Source organism: Panthera uncia (assembly GCF_023721935.1).
Source record: "Panthera uncia isolate 11264 chromosome D3 unlocalized genomic scaffold, Puncia_PCG_1.0 HiC_scaffold_8, whole genome shotgun sequence".
NCBI classification, from domain to species: Eukaryota; Metazoa; Chordata; class Mammalia; order Carnivora; family Felidae; genus Panthera; species Panthera uncia.
The window spans coordinates 69,302,684-69,319,895 of NW_026057586.1; the positions used below are offsets into that span (position 1 = coordinate 69,302,684).

The window sequence follows — 17,212 nt, forward strand, 5'->3', positions numbered from 1 at the left end:
TTGTGACTTTCAGTCATGTGCTTACCTCACTCTTGAGATAACTTTTTAAACCTTTTCAAACATGCTAATTGAGGTTAGCTAAAACTACTCTTAACAAAAGCCCTGTGCTGGTTTTCCCAGTAATTTAAGTTGAGTATTAATTTCTGAAGATAAACATTTTTTAAAAATGTTTATGTATTTTTATATTAAGTATAATTTATTGTCAAATTGGTTTCCATACAACACCCAATACTCATCCCAGCAGGTGCCCTCCTCAGTGCCCATCACCCACATTCCCCTCTCCCCCACCCCCCATCAACCCTCAGTTCCCAGTATTTAAGAGTCTCTTATGGTTTGCCTCCCTCCCTTTCTGTACCTTCTTTTTTCCCCTTCCCTTCCCCCATGGTCTTCTGTTAAGGTTCTCAGGATCCACATATGAGTGAAAATACACGGTATCTGTCTCTGCCTGACTTAATTTCGCCTAGCATAATACCCTCCAGTTTCATCCACATTGCTACAAATGGCCGGATTTCATTCTTTCTCATTGCCAAGTAGTTTTCCATTGTATATATAAACCACATCATCTTTATCCATTCATCAGTTGATGGACATTTAGGCTCTTTCCATAATTTGGCTATTGTTGGAAGCGCTGCTATAAACATTGGGGTACAAGTACCCCTGTGCATCAGCACTCCTGTATCCCTTGGGTAAATTCCTAGCAGTGCTATCGCTGGGTCATAGGGTATATCTATTTTTAATTTTTTGAGGATCCTCCACACTGTTTTCCATAGTGGCTGCACCAGTTTGCATTCCCACCAACAATGCCAGAGGGTTCTCATTTCTCCACATCCTCTCCAGCATCTATAGTCTCCTGATTTGTTCATTTTAGCCATTTTAACCGGTGTGAGGTGATACCTCAGTGTGGTTTTGATTTGTATTTCCCTGATGAGGAGTGACGTTGAGCATCTGATGATAAAATTTTTTAATGAAACTTTAAAGTTTTCAAGGTAGAAATTATTCTAGGATAACTTCATGTGTATGGAGGTATTATACAAAAGAATAATAATTGATGCAGACTTTTGGATAGCAGTTGTAACTTTTTTTTTTTTTTTTTTTTTTTTTTTTTTGAGAGAGGGCACAAGTGAGTGAGAGACAGAGAGAGGGAGAGAGCGCCCCATGAGGGGCAGAGAGAGAGGGAGAAAGAATCCCACAAGGTGGGGAGAGGAAGAGAGAGAGAATCCCACGAGGAGCAGAGAGAGAGAAAGAAGCAGGGCTCCAGCTCATGAATCGTGAGTTCATGACCTGAGCTGAAGTCAGATTCTTAACCAACTGAGCCCCACGCTGTTAACTATTAATACTATTACTATACTTTTAACAGGTGAGAGTTTTGATGGGAACTGAAACTAGAACTCCTTCCTCCCCTTTTTTTCCAAGTAGGAAATTAAAACTTCTCAAAGGTCCAACATTTTTTTCTGTTTCTTCTTCTCACCAGCAGACTAGCAAGTGGTTAAACAACCATTTCCTTGACAAAAAGTGCTAGGTGATTGACTAAAACCATCATATAACACATTCCCTTGATCATGTCATGAATTTGATCTCCTTGGAGGCTAGTTAACTTCATGGAAATTTCTGTACCTTAAAAGAACTTCAGACACTACCCAGAACACTGATCACCTGTTAAATGCATGTCCTCTGGTTATAGGGAAGACCACAAGTTTATAAGCATTCCCTCAGAGAGAGAGAGATTAGAATGAGTAGTGAACTAGGGAGAGTGGTACATATGATCTGATTGTACATTTTTTTTCTAAAGATACTGTTCCTACTACTTGTGGATGAGGGTTAGAGTCTCTGCTTTAGGATTTTAGGATTAAAAAATTGGAATTTTTATAGTGAAATGCACAGATGGAAGTGTGCAGTTTGAGTTTCAGTAAATGTTTACAGCTGTGTAGCCACTGCCTCAACCCTGATACAAAACTTTACATTAGAAAGTTCTCTCATGGCCTCCTTCTGGTTATTCCCCTTCTCTGCCTTCCCAAACTATAGTTCTTGTTTCTGTCACTGTAGATTAGTTTTACCTGCTTTTTCATTTACATGGAATTGCATAATATTTACTCATTTGCAATTTGCTGCTTTAAGTCAGCCTGATGCTTTTGAGATTCGTTCATATTGTTCATTTATACTGCTGAGTAGTAGTCTGTTGAAGAAATATACCACAATTTGTTTATCTGACCACCTGATACTGGACATTTTGAGTTGTTTGCAGTTTTGGGCTATTATGAATAAAGTTGCTGTGAACATTTGTGTCCAAGCCTTTTCGTGACTATGTGTTTTCACTTCTCTTGGGTTAATACCAAGGAGTGGAATTGCTGGATCATAGAATAGGTGGATGTTTAATTTTATAAGCAACTGACAAGCTGTCCTCCAAAGTGGTAATGCCAGATTTACACTTTCATGAGTCATGTATGAGTTCCAGTTATTTAACATCCTTACGTTTGTTCTTGTAATTCTCTTTAATTTAGTTATCCCAGTGGGTGTGAAAAGGTATCTCATTGTGGTGTTTTTGCTTGCATTTCCTGGATGATTGATGATGATGCACATCTTTTAATGTGCTTGTTAGCCATGGATACATCTTTGGTAAGGTTTCTGTTGAAAATCTTCTGTCCAAAAAATTTTCATTCTCTTATTGATTTGTGTTTGCTCTTTATATACTTTGGACATGAATCCTTTATCAGATATATGTATTTGCAAATATTTTTCCCACTCTGAATTTCATTTTCTTAATGATGTCTTTAAAAAAATTTTTTTTAAATTTATTTTAGACAGAGAGAGAGAAACAAGGAGGGGCACAGAGAGAGAAAGAGAAACACCGAATCTGAAGCAGGCTCCAGGCTCTGTGCTGTCAGTGCAGAGCCCAACATGGGACTCAAACCCACGAACCGTGAGGTCATGACCTGAGCCGAAGTTGGATGCTTAACCAACTGAGCCACCCAGCCGCCCCTTAATGGTCTCTGTAATAAGCAGAGATTTTAACAATTTAAAAAAGAAAATCTTTCTTATTGTGGGGAAAACATACATAACAAAATTTACTATTCTAATCATTTTAAAGTGTACAACTCGTTTGTATTAAGTATATTCACAAAGTTCTGCAACCTTCACTAACTGCTGTGGCATATTCACAGTGTTATTCAGCCATCACTGACTACTGTGTATTTCCAGAACTTTGTCATAATCCCAAATGGAATCCCTATACCCATTAAATAATCATATATATATACATGCATATATATATATATATGTATATATATATATATGCATGTATATATATATGCATGCGTATATATATATGCATGTATATATATGCATGCGTATATATATATGCATGTATATATATGCATGTATATATATATACATGCATATATATATACTTATTTATTTATTTTAATGTTTATATATTTGTTTTCAGAGCATGTGTGAGTGGGGGAGGGGCAGAGAGGAAGAGAGAGAATCCCAAGTAGGCTCCTCAGTGTCCACACAGAACCAGACACAGACTCAATCCCACGATCCTGGGATCATGACCTGAGCCGAAATCAAGAGTTGGACACTCAACTGACTGAGACATCCAGGTGCCCCTCAGAAGTTTTCTGTTTTTTGTTTTTTAAAATAAATGTTTATTCATTTTTGAGAGAGTATGAGCAGGGGAGGGGCAGAGAGAGGTGCGGACAGAGGATCTGAAGCCAGCTCTGTGCTGATAGCAATGAGCCCAATGCGTGGCTTGGACTCACACACTATGAGATCATGACCTCACCTGAAGTCAGATACTCAACTGAGATTGTTTTTCTTTTTTTTTTTAAGATTTTATTTTTAAGTAATCTCTACACATGACATGGGGCTTGAACTTAGAATCCTGAGATTAAGAGTTGGATGCTCTGATGACTGAGTCAGCCAGGTGCCACAATGATCAGGTTTGGTTTTTTTTTTTTTTCATTAAAAAAATTTTTTTTATATATATATATATTTTTTTTTTTTTGAGAGAGCACAAGCAGGGGAGAAGCAGAAAGAGAGAGAGAGAGACACAGAATCTGAAGCATACTCGAGGCTCTGAGCTGTCAGCACAGAGCCTGATGTGGGGCTTGAACTCCTGGACTGTGAGATCATGACCTGAGGTGAAGTCGGAAGCTTAACCAACTGAGCCACCCATGCGCCCCCTAATAATCACATTTTTTTGTATGACATTTGTAGCATAAAAGTTCTTGTGTAAAAGCAATCAGTATTTTGCCTTTTGAATGCCTTTAATTTTTTGGGTATATTGGCCCTTCCATGACCACTTGAGCTATGTGATGTGTGTAGTTTTCATGTCTACCTTTGCCACTCTTAGGGATGGAGGGGATAAATATAGTAAGATACTCTGATTGTCAATTGTTTTAGATAAGAATTTAACCTTTACTTCTTTTGACTTGCCTGTTAGTTTTGCAGTTTTATTCCTAGACCAAGTATTTTGATCATGATAGGGGGAAAAAGTCAGACTTTGAATTTACTGGCTTTTCTTCCTACTCCTCAAGAGGATAGGAAGCGGATAAAAAGGTATTGATCTGAGTTGAATGAGAATGATATTAGTGGTGTTCAAAACAGATTCTTTTATCCTCAGGACATTTGTAGCTTCTGGCATACAGAGGCAGCATGACTTTGGGAAAGTAGACACCTATCTTTTCCTCTTTTTGTGGTCTTCATAAGTTTTGTAAGCTACTTTGTTCTGTTGCTTTCATTGCTTATATCCCCACTCTCAACCAAATAAAACTCTGTACTTTTTTGTGTGTGTAGAATAGAAGATTCTTGGATATCCTTCCCTTGCTCCAAAAATTACACTGTCACAAATATGTTATTCTCATGCATTTCTTTCTCCCAAGTTGTCTTTTTTTTGAACTGTGTGTGTGTGTGACACACATAGTGCATACAACACAAATGTACAGTGTAATGAATGGTTCTGTATAGTGAACACTCATGTCACCACCTTCCACGTTAGTAAGTAGAACATTCCTAGCACCCCAGAAGGCTACCCTGGTTGGTCTCTGTTCCTTCCTACACAGATCATCTCCTTTCCTCTTAGAAATAACTAACTTCTGTCCTGCTCTTCATGGTGCTGACTTTTATTGGTATTGTTACCTACTTATGCATCCATAAACAATAGCTTAGGGGCGCCTGGGTGGCTCAGTCGGTTAGGCGTCCGACTTCGGCTCAGGTCATGACCTCACAGTCCGTGGGTTCGAGCCCCGCGTCGGGCTCTGTGCTGACCGCTCAGAGCCTAGAGCCCATTTCGGATTCTGTGTCTCCCTCTCTCTGCCCCTCCCCTGTTCATGCTCTGTCTCTCTCTGTCTCAAAAATAAAAAAACGTTAAAAAAAATTAAAAAAAAAAAAAAAACAAAAAAAAAAACAAAAAAAAACACAATAGCTTAGTCTATTTTGAATGGAGTTGTATGTACTTTCTATCTTTTGCACATTTCCTATGTGTTGTGTTGGTCTAGTTCATTTTTATTGCTGTTATATGGTACAAAATAACATTACAAACTATCCTATTGTTGCTAGACGTCTGGAATGTTTTCAGGTTTGGGCTACTATGAACAATGCTGCTATGAATATTCTTATATATTTCTTCTGGTGCTATCGCATTTTAGGGTGTACACCTAAGAGCACAGTTGCCAGGACACAGGATATGTATCTTCACCTTTAATGCCATGTTGTTTTCCAAAATGATTTATCAGTTCACATTCCCATTAGCAGTGAGTGAAAGTTTCCATTGCTCTACATCTTTATCAACACTTGATATTGTCAGTGTTTTCAATTTTTGATGAAAAATTTGGGGAGTATGTAGTAGTATCTTACAGTCCTTTTTTTTTTTTTTTTTGAATTCTTTTTATTTTTTAATTTATTTTGAGAGAGAGAGAGAGAGAGAACCAGCAGGGGAGGGGCAGAGAGAGAGAGGGGGGGACAGAGGATCTGAAGTGGGTTCTGTGCTGACAGCAGAGAGCCTGACGTGGGGCTCGAACCCACAAACTGCAAGATCATGACCTGAGCCGAAGTTGTACACACAACCATCCAGGTACCCCATATCTTGTGGTTCTAATTTGGAGTTGCTGGATTATTGGGTTTGAGCGTCTTTGCCTATTTTATTGGTCATTTGCATTTCTTCTGCAGTTGCTTATTTTCTTCATTTTTCCATTGGATTATTTGTCTGTTTTTATTTAAAAAATTTTTTAAGTTTATTTATTTTTGAGAGAGCGTGTGCTTTGGAGGGGCAGAGAGAGAGGGAGAGAGAGAATCCCAACCAGGCTCTGCACTGTCAGCACAGAGCCTGATGTGGGGCTTGAACTCGCAAACCATGAGATTGTGACCTGAGTTGAAACCAAGAGTGGTTAACCAAGAGTGGTAAACCAAGAGCCGCTTAACCGGCTGAGCCACCCAGGCACCTCAGATTACTTGTCCTTTTTTAAAAACACTAATTTGTAGTTCTTTATGTGTTCTGGATACTTTGGCAGTTAAATTTGGCAAATATTTTTGTCCATCTGTTTGGCTTTGTTTTCAGTGTCTTTGTGGTCTTTTAATAGAAATTTTTGATTAGTCAAACTTTAGTCCTAACCCCCCCCCCGCCTTTTTGGTTACTTTTTGTGTCTGTCTTTAGAAATCTTCTTTACTCAGAGGTCATGAAAATATTTTCTTCTCAAACATTTTTGTAAAATGTTAATTTAGTTTGAGAGAGATGGTGTTGGGGGTAGGACTCAGAGGGAGAGAGAGAGAATCCCAAGCAGATTCCACGCTCAGCCTAGAGCCTCACCTGTCAGTCTCAGGACAGTGAGATCACAACCTGAGCCAATGATCAAGAGTTGGCTGCTTAACCAACTGAGCCAGCCAGTGCCCTCAAACATTTTTTTTAAAGATTTGTATTTTTGCCTTTCACTGTTAGTAACCCACTAGATTTTGTCTATAATGTATGAAATAGTGACCAATTTCATTTTCTTTCCATGTGGTTATCAGCTGACCCAAATACTTTATTGAAAGGCCCGTCCTTTCCCTACTGTTCTTTGTTACTTTTTTTTTTTTTTTGCATAAATCAGGTGTTTATTTACATGTGCATATGTTTCTTGGCTCCCTGTTCTGTTCCATTGGTCTTTCCTTGTGCCATTATCACCCCATCTTTAGCTAATATGGTTTAATCTCGATACCTGTTATACTAAATCTTTCCACTTTGATTTCTCCCCTTTTTTTCAAGAGCATTTTGGGTATTCCTGGACCTTTTATGTTTTTAGAATCCTTTCATCATCTTCTCCAAAAACAAAACACACCCTGCTGATATTTTGATTGGGATTGTATTGCTTCTTGCTCTTTTTTAAAAAATGTTGATTTCTGAGAGAGAAAGAGTGCAAGCAGAGGAGGGGCAGAGAGAGAGACAGACACAGAATGCTTAGCAGGTTCCAGGCTCAAGCTGTCAGCACAGAGCCTGATGTGGGGCTCGAACTCACAAACGTGGAGATCATGACTGAGCCACCCAGGTGCCCCTCACTTTTTTTTTTTTTTTTAAAGTAATCTCTGCCCAACATGGCTCCCAAACATACAACCTGGAGATCAAGAGTCAGCATGTTCTACTAACTGAGCCAGCCAGGCATGTTCCTCCTCTTTATTTCTAATAATGCCTTAAAGTCTACTTTTTCTTGTATCAGTATACCCAAACCAGTTTTTTCTTTAATATTTACATGATATTTGTTCATTGTGTGTTTTTCAAATTTTCTGTTTCCTTAAATTTTCAGTTTAAAATTTGGAGGGTGATGGGATGTACAGCTCAGTCTGTCTTCAGTTTTAGCAAATAACCTATAACCCAAGGTCAGGAACTGACCCAAGTATTGGACTCATCTCTCTGAATTTCAATCGTCTTTCATATCTTAGTGAGTTTGATTTTGATAATAGCTCACTGTGTTTTTACGTCTTTGCTTTTAAGAGAATTTTATTATACTTATTTTTTAATTTTTTTGGTGCCAAAATCCAGGAATGAACCATTTATAAAAGAATTTTAAATATTTCATCTAGGTTTTATTTATTTATTTTTTTTGATGTTTATTTTTGAGAGAGAGCGAGCGAGCGTGTGCTGGGGAGGGGCAGAGAGAGAGGGAGATATGGAATCTGAAGCAGGATCCAGGCTCTGAGCTGTCAGCAGAGAGCCTGATGCTGGGCTCAAGTCCACTAACCGCCAGATCATGACCTGAGCTGAAGTCAGATGCCCAACTGACTGAGCCACCCAGGCACCCCTCATATCCAGCTTATTGAGTTTGTCTTCAGCAGGTTGGTAATTTGAATTACTTGGTGTTGCTGGAAGTGTTTTAACCTTTATTTGGGTTTTTTGCTTAGGATTTTATGATAAGGTTTTCTGTGCTTGGATTCCTTCCAGCCTAGGAGCTGGACTTTGATTACATAAGTAGACTTGGAGGGAGTTGCCTTGGGCCATAAATAGACTGGAGTCAGGGTCAAAATGTGAATTGATATATTAGAGGCTAAGGTATAAATTTTAGATAATACTGTGAAATTTGTTAATTACATGCATTTTTATGACTTGACTTCATCCAGGGATGAAAGCTGCTTTAACTTAATATTAGCCCCATTAATTTTGTAGTGAACTGGAGGAAGGCTTGTTAGGTTCTGTACTGGGCATGGAGCCTGCTTTAAAAAAAAATTAGAAAGTTCAGTAATAACTGATTTGAATGCATGGGAAAGATTAAAACCAGAGATGTATTAAATAAACTAGGAGCTAACATTTTACATTAGGAGGGAGACATAATTAACCTAAATTTGTGCGTGTGCACAGTGGTACAAATAAAGCTCACTCGATTCTTCATTTAATACATACTATTCCTGGGAGTGTTGTTTTCTTCTATCTCCTGCTTTCATTTCTCTATATCAGATGCCAGTGAACTGTTGCAAACCTCAGTTGCTTTACATTAACATATATTCAGGTTGTTGAATTCCATATTTGCCTTTCTGTTTTTTTCCTAACATTTCTGTTTATTTCTTTCCTCTTCATCTTTAGGCCTCCAGGAATTTATACAACTCGGTAGACTGCATAGTATATATTCTTGGGGGGGGGCGGCAGGGGGCGGTTTAATTGAGTTGCAGGTTAATGACAGTTTTCACAGGTTTATGTTTAAGCTTTTAAAACTTCAGACTCTCTTGTTTTACTCTAGAAATTTTGGGCAATCTCATTAGATCAGAGTTGCACTGGGGTAAGTGGCACTTTAAATATTAAAGGTATTTAAGTATACTGAATAGATTAGTATTAAATAGTGCTACAAGAAAATAAACATTTGTCTAGGGAAAATAGTCAAAAGGGAAATAATCTGGGAAAAATTTGCATTTTATAGACTAGGGCTAAATACATGTGTATGTTCATACATATATAAGATTAAAAAAACAAATCCAAGGGTGCCTCGTGGGCTCAGTCTGTGTGTGGAGTGTGCAACTCTTGATCTTGGGGTTCTGAGAGCCCCACATTGGGTGTAGAGATTACTTAAATATTTAAAAAAAAAACCCCACAAATCCAACTTCTTAAAAAATTTTATTTATTTATTTTGAGAGAGAGGGCACATGAGCAGGGAGAGGCAGAGAGGGAGAGAGAATCCTAAGCAGACTCCTTGGTGTCAGCACAAACCTACAGACCATGAGATCATGACCTGAGCTGAAACCAAGAGCCAGACGATTAACTAACTGAGGCACCCAGGTGCCCCCAACTTTTTAATCTCCATACTCCATGTGGGTCTCAAACTCACAACCCCAAGAACAAGTCACATGCTCCACTGACTGAACCATCCAAGCATCCCCAAATCCAACTTTTTATATGGACACAGAACATGAACAGGACAGGATGAAAATGAATATGGATACTCTTGGGGAAGCAAGATGGTTGATTGTTTTCTTTAGATGATAGTAAAGTGACACTCATTGAGGAGCAAGTTCATTAATATTTTTAGGTGATGTGACCAAGGCAGAATACTCGATTAGCAATAATAAAACTGTTGATTGCTAGCCAGCTGATTACTTTTCTTTCTGATAAAACTTTATTTGCAGTAATTCTGTGTAAACATTATAGAACATAAAATTTACCTGTAGTTGCCATTTTCAGTTGGTATATTTCTTGTGTGTACCAAATTTGGTTGGTATATATATTTTGTAAATGTTTACTTTTATCTCTGAATGAAATATTTTTTTTAACAGTTATGATGAACTATTAATTGTGTCCATTGCTGAAATCATCACTGTCTTTGATTTATAATAAAAGCAGATTTCTCCAGAAATCAAAGTTAATAGAAGGTCCATGTTTATTTCTGGAAACGAATTAACTATTATTTAAGAAAATACTTGATACCTTGTAATATTTATACAGTAGAATATTTTACTTCTTAGGGTGCCTGGGTGTCTCAGTCAGTTGAGCGACCGACTCTGGATTTTGTCTCAGGTCATGATCCCAGGGTTGTGGGATTGAGCCCTGCAGCTGGCTCTGCACTGAGCATGGAGCCTGCTTAAGATTCTCTTTCCCTCTGCCCCTCTCCCCTGCTTGTACTTTCTTATTCTGTAAAATTAAAAAAATAAAATAAAATAAAGTGTATATATATTTTTTGTTTGAAGCTGTAATTTTTGAGTATACAGCAATTTTTAGATTATTTAGAAATTGTCTAATTTGTAATGTTAAAAAAATATGGTATAATCTGTATTACCATGCTGTGAAAGTTTTAAAGCTTATTTATTTTCGAGGGGGAGGGAGAGTGTGCATGTATGAGCTTGTGTGAGTGGGGGAGGGGTAGAGAGAGAGGGAGATAGAATCCCAAGCAGGCTCCACACTGTCAGCGGGAGTGGGGGTTGGGGGGTGAGGGTGCAGGGAGCCCAACGCTGGGCTCAAACTCACAAACCCTGAGATCATGACCTGAACCGAAATTAAGAGTCAGATGCTTAACTGACTGAGCCACCTAGGTGTCCCAACCATGCTGTGAAAGTTTAACTTAAATGAGTTTTTGTCAAGAAGAAATCTGTAAAACTTTAAAAACTAAATTTTATCTAAGCATGCTGTATCTAATAGTACCTTGTGTTCAATTAATATAGGAAATAGTAAATAGGATGATTTGTATTTGAGTTACAGTCATGGCCTAATTCTGCCTCTTTGGTTGTTTAAAAAAACCTGGTATACATTATTTAATTATGAGTTTATTAAGGAAATCAAGGTGAATCATGTGATTTTGTTATTCAGGACTCTTGGTTGTTAGTGACAAACTGAATTAGAGCTTGAATAAATAAACAAGAGAAGGTGTGGTTTTAATTGAACTGTGACAACCACATGGGGACTTGGAATTGAGGGTGCAGTGTCTCAGTTATTCTAGCTTTACATCTCTCTGGTAATTGGTGTGATTCTCCCAGGCTCATGACTCTACAGTCCAAAGTCTCTCCTTCCTCTTAGTGTCTCAGTAATATTTTCCACTGTGCCCCTCCACCAAAAGAAATACTAATAGCTCCGTTTATTAAGTAATTAGAGCCAAACAACTGAAGTGTTTATTTCCTAACAATTTAGCTACTTGAAAAATTGATAAGTATAATTTGAAAGAAAACATTTTTTTTTTAATGTTTTATTTATTTTTGAGACAGAGAGCATGAACGGGGGAGGGTCAGAGAGAGAGGGAGACACAGAATCTGAAGCAGGCTCCAGGCTCTGAGCTGTCAGCACAGAGCCCCACGCGGGGCTCGAACTCACGGACTGTGAGATCATGACCTGAGCCGAAGTCGGACGCTTAACCGACTGAGCCACCCAGGCACCCCGAAAGAAAACATTTTAATGTGTGTGCCTGTTGGGTACCAAACAAATTCTCAAACCTTGTAATCAGATTAGATATTCCACCTGTTTCCTGTTGGACATTGGTTTTTACAGGATACTTTTTGTCATAGCGACTTGCTAAAACCCCTGTGTCTTACATATCACTGAAAAGGATGTTTTTTAAGCTAATGTTGAACTTATGAATGACCTCAGATAGTTGTTTGTGTGGTCCACATAGGTCAGTTATTGCTGTGTTTCCCTCAAAAACTTAAACAGTCCCTGTAGTGCCCCTGTGAATTTACTGTGGTACCCCCAAGATGCCTCAGCACACAGCTTGGAAGCCATGATTTTAGAAGAAGAGAAGGATTTTTTTTAAAAAAATATTTTTGAGAGAGAGAGGGAGGGGGGAGGGAGGGAGGAGTGGAGAGAGAGAGAGAGAGAGAATGAACAGAGCATGAGTGGGGCAGGGGCAGAGGGAGACAAAGAATCCAAAGCAGGCTCCAGGCTCTGAGCTGTCAGCACAGAGCCTGACACCAGGCTCAAACTCAAAAACCTTGAGATCATGATCTGAGCCGAAGTTGGACATTTAAAAAAGTTTATATATGGATTTGAAAGCATGATCTTTGTGCTTTCATAATTATCTGAGTAATCAAGGATCAAAGATGTAAACTTAAGAGCTAAAATTATAAAACTTTTGGAAGAAAACACAGGGGAAACATTTCATGACATTGCATTTGGCAATGATTTCTTGGATATGACATCAAAAGCACAGGCAGCAAAAGAAAAAATAGATGCGTTGAACTGTATTAAAAACTTAACGTATCAGTATGCTTTCAAGAGTGAAAAGGCACCAGAATGGGAGGAGATATTTGCAAATCCTATATCTGATAAAGGATTACTATCCAGAATATATTAAAAAACACAACACCCAAAAACAACCCAACTAAAAAAACAGAGACTTGAATAGACATTTCTTCACAAAGAAGTTATGTAAATAGCTAGTAAACACATGAAAAGATGCCCAACATTGCTAGTCATTAGGGAAATGCAAATCAAAACCATAAGATGCTACTTCGCACCAATTAGGATGGCTGTTATCCAAAAAGTGGAAAAGGGTTGTCAAGGATATGGTGCATTGCTGGTGGGAATATAAAATGGTGCAGCTGCTGAGGGAAAACTGGTGGCTCCTCAGAAAATTAAACATAGAATTACCGTATGATCTAGCAAGTACACTCTTAGGTATCTACCCAAAATAAGTGACACCAGGGACTAACGTATTTGTACACTAATGTTCATAGTAGCACCATTCACAGTAGCCAAAAGGTAGAAACAGTCTAAATGTCCATCAGTGGATGGATGTGTAAACAAAATGTGTGGTGTATGTACATGCAGTGGAGTATTATCCAGCCTTAAAAATGAAGTTTTGGATGATGAAAAAGTTACAGAAATGGATAGTGATGGTGATTGCACCACAGTGTGAATGTACTAAAAAGGTTATTCAGTTGTACACTTAAAATGGTTAACATTGTAAATATGTCTAATTTACTACAGTAAAAACAAAAAACAAAAAAACCTGAAAAAACACTTTAAACATGTGCAGTTTGTTTTACTTCAGTAATGCCTTAATAAAGTTAAAAAGAATTTTGAGGTATTTGACCCCAAAAATAATTTGTGATGATTTTATTTAAAGATGACGGAATAACAAATTGACAAAAGTCAATTTGTCCTACAAAGTGATATCTTACTATGGTGTTAGGTCTGTGGAACAGACACAGCAGTGGATGGATTTTAACTTTACAAAAGCTTCTGTCTCTGGTGGCATCTTCATCCATAAGAGATGAAAATCTGTCTTATTGATAAATGGTGCAAAGATTAGAGGTTTCATATTCATTGTTACTGGTGGGTTGCTGTCAGATGAAAAGAGAGAGACAACAAATGGTAGGATTGAGCTCTCAACTATTATAATGTTCTCAAGAGTGTTACAGTTGAGGGGCGCCTGGGTGGCTCAGTCAGTTAAGTGTCTTGACTTCGACTCAGGTCAAGACCTCGTGGTTTGTGGGTTTGAGCCCTGCGTTGGGCTCTGTGCTGAGAGCTCAGAGCCTAGAGCCTGGAGCCTGCTTCGTATTCTGTCTCCCCCTCTCTGCCCCTCTCCCGTTTGTGTTCTTTCTCTCAAAAATAAACATTAAAAAAAAATTTAATATAGTTGATGGAATGGGGAAGTATGCTCGTTAACTTCACGGATGACTCAGCCCCTTGGAGGGTAGAATTCGAGTTTGGGACTGGCTTGACAAGTGAGAAGAGGTTGTAAAGAATAAAGATATTTAGGAACAATATTAAAAATATTTAGGAACAAGTGTCAAGTAGCATACTTCAAGTGGATAATAAAACACTGATGAAAATCTTTAGTTTTGTGGGAGAATGAAACTTAATAAAGCCTATGCTGCTCTATAAAAAATATAGTAGCATATGTAGTATATAAGAAACATATTCTCAGTATATAAGGGCTCCTTACTTGGATTCACTTTATGAGGAGTATAGTTAGCATCAAATTATATTAGCAGACTTACTGAATGGAGAAGGCTGTTTGGCCAGATGTTGATAATGTGAACGGTGGAGCTAGAATGCTTGGGTTTGAATTCTGGCTTCTCAACTGCTATAATCTTGAGAAAGTTACTTCTCTGTATCTGTTTTTTCAGCTGTTTTTTCAGCTGTTTTTTCAACTATAATGGTCACTATGTATAGAATTGTTATGGGGTTAATTGAGATAATATAATTCTTTTTTTTTTTTTTTTTTTTAAAGCTTGCAAGAAAAAGAAAGCGGGGGGGGGGGGGGGGGGGGGGGGGAGAGAGAGAAAGAGAAAAAATCTCAAGCAGGCTCCACATCTAGCACAGATTCCCTGACTCAGGGCTCAGTCTCACGACTGTGAGATCATGACCTGAGCCGAAATCAAGAGTCGGATGCTTAACCGGCTGAGCCATCCAGGTGCCCCAACACATAACAATACTTTTAAAACAGTGCCTGGCATATAGAGAAGTGCTCAATAAAATTGGCTGTTTAAAACATCCCTAACAACTGGTCACAGTTGGCCCATTAATATGAGGTTCTCCCTGTTCTTGCTGTCACTGTAAAAAAAAAAAAAAAAAAAGTTATTAAAAAAATGGCCTTGTTTTTTCTAAGTAGCATGCCAAATACTACCATTGCTTTTTGGTGCTGTAGAGTTAGCTATTCATGTGGATGCTGTACCATTCAGGTTCTTTGCCAGTTATCAGAAAGTGTTAAATATATACGACTGAAAAATCCTCTTGGCTTCATGTTGGAAGAAACTACTTTGCAGTCTCACTAATTTGTGAACCTGTTTGCTCTTCCTTTGTCAATTCAGGAAAAGTTGAGGAAAGGACAGAGAAGGAATCCAGTTTTTTCGGGTAGAAGCAAAATTATTACACAAAGAATGAAATGTAAAAAGGATTTTTTAGGAATGACTTGATCATAAGAATGGCTTTTATATGATGGCCTCAAAGAGGCCAAAGAAGATTAAAACCACTTCCCTCTTGCTGTCACTTTTATATTATGTATCCTTGTTTTAAAGCAGTCTTACCTTTACAAAACCAGCCTGATTTTATTTATTTTTAATGTTTATTTTTGAGAGAAAGAGGGAGGGAGGCACAGAATCCAAAGCAGGCTCCAGGCTCAGAGCTGTCAGCACAGAGCTCAATGTGGGGTTCGAACCCACAAACTGAGATCATGACCTGAGCTGAAGTTGTATGCTAAACCAACTGAGCCGCCCAGGCGCCCCTTAGTTATTTATTTTTAAAGTAAATACACTGTGTGTGTGTTTTGAGAGAGTGAGAAAGAGAAGGAGAAAGGGAAGGGAGAGGGGTTTGGAGGAGTGAGAGAGGTAGAATTTGATAAAAGAGAATCAGTGTGGGTGGCTCAGTTGGTTGAGCGTCCGACTTCGGCTCAGGTCATGATCTCACAGTCTGTGAGTTTGAGCCCCGCATCGGGCTCTGTGCTGATGGCTCAGAGCCTGGAGCCTGCTTCCGATTCTGTGTCTCCCTCTCTCTCTGCCCCTTCCCTGCTCATGCTCTGTCTCTCTCTGTCTCAGAAATAAATAAAAAACATTAAGGAAAAAAAAAATTAAAAAAAAAAAAAAGAATCAGTGTTAAATCATGTGTACCTGCAAAGATACAGTAAAAGTTTAGTGGCCTAAAATACTAGAAAAGCTCTGACGATCTGGTTGGTAGAGAAAAGGCCAGTCTGGGTATAGGAAACAACATAAACAATGGCAAGGAATTTGGAATGAACATAGAATGTCCTAGAGGGGAAGAGTAAGATCCTCATTTGGGGGAGACTTGGTTGTTCGAGAGGGAAGGGCCTTGTTTTGGGGAGACTTTGTTCTTGAGGGATGCCCTAGATCTTGATAGATATAATTATGGTACCTTGAGAGTTCATTGATAATTGTGTTGAGAATAGTGGTTAATGTTGTTTGGCTCACTCGGTTAAGTGATTTCTTCTTAAGTCTCAAAATGCCTATAACTAAGCTTTTTGCTGCAGCAAAATTGCATACTACTTTTTTATTTTGGACTTTGAAAGGTAATAATCAATACTGGAAACTTAACAGATCTTTCAGTTGCAAGGGCTTGTTCTACATGAAGGCAGGCAGGTAGAACTGTTGCATTTATGGTAAGAACTGGAATACAGATGTTTTAAATGGACATGAGTGTGCTTGAAACATTTAGTTGGTAGGTAAATAGAAGACCATGGTTAATTTTTTGTGTTTACCTAAATTGCATGTTTTTTTTTTAAATTAAAAATGCAGTTATTGAGCGTATTTTTCCTCCCTGTCAGAATTAGTATTCACTTGTTTGAAGATACTAGCTCAGTAACTCTCTTTTCTGATGTTATTTCCATTTTACAGATGAGAAACTTCGTGAACTTCCCAAACTGATACAAGTAAGTTTGGAGCCAAAATTAACATCCTGAACTGTCTGATTCCAGAACCTGTGATCATACCTAATCGTATGTAGTGGCACTATATTGTAGTGCCTCTCATTGAAACATAGTGTAAGGCCCTTGGGTTCCGAGTAGGAAAATGACTTTGCATAGGAAATCATGATCTGTATAGAACACATAGAAATGTAAGTAATTAGGGGCACCTGGGTGGCTTAGTCGGTTGAGCATTGACTTTGACTCAGGTCATGATCTCACAGTTCATGAGTTCGTCTCCGTGTGGGGCTCTGTGCTGACAGCTCAGAGCTTGGAGCCTGCTTTGAATTGCTTTGAATTGCTCCTCCTCTCTCTGCCCCTCCCCCACTCACACTCTGCTTGTCTCTCTCTCAAAAATAAATAGGCATTGAGGGGAAAAAAAGAGGAATTGACCAGAAACAGTTGTGTTGTCAGTT

The 17,212-nt window shown here is 38.4% G+C and overlaps 1 protein-coding gene across 10 annotated transcripts in view; it reads left to right on the plus strand.

The window, feature by feature from the left end:
* The window catches only part of MTMR3 (myotubularin related protein 3), a 146,637-nt gene that overhangs the window by 59,471 nt on the left and 69,954 nt on the right, over window positions 1–17,212 (plus strand). For 8 of the 10 annotated variants that reach the window (XM_049619819.1, XM_049619814.1, XM_049619810.1 and 5 more), the window contains exon 2: window positions 16,729–16,763. The exons of 1 other annotated variant lie outside the window; for it this stretch is intronic. The gene's annotated coding sequence lies outside the window, so the exon portion shown is untranslated. Of the gene's footprint in view, window positions 1–3,403; window positions 3,603–16,728; window positions 16,764–17,212 lie in introns of those variants that run through there. One more of the 10 variants, XM_049619813.1, reaches the window with a different exon arrangement.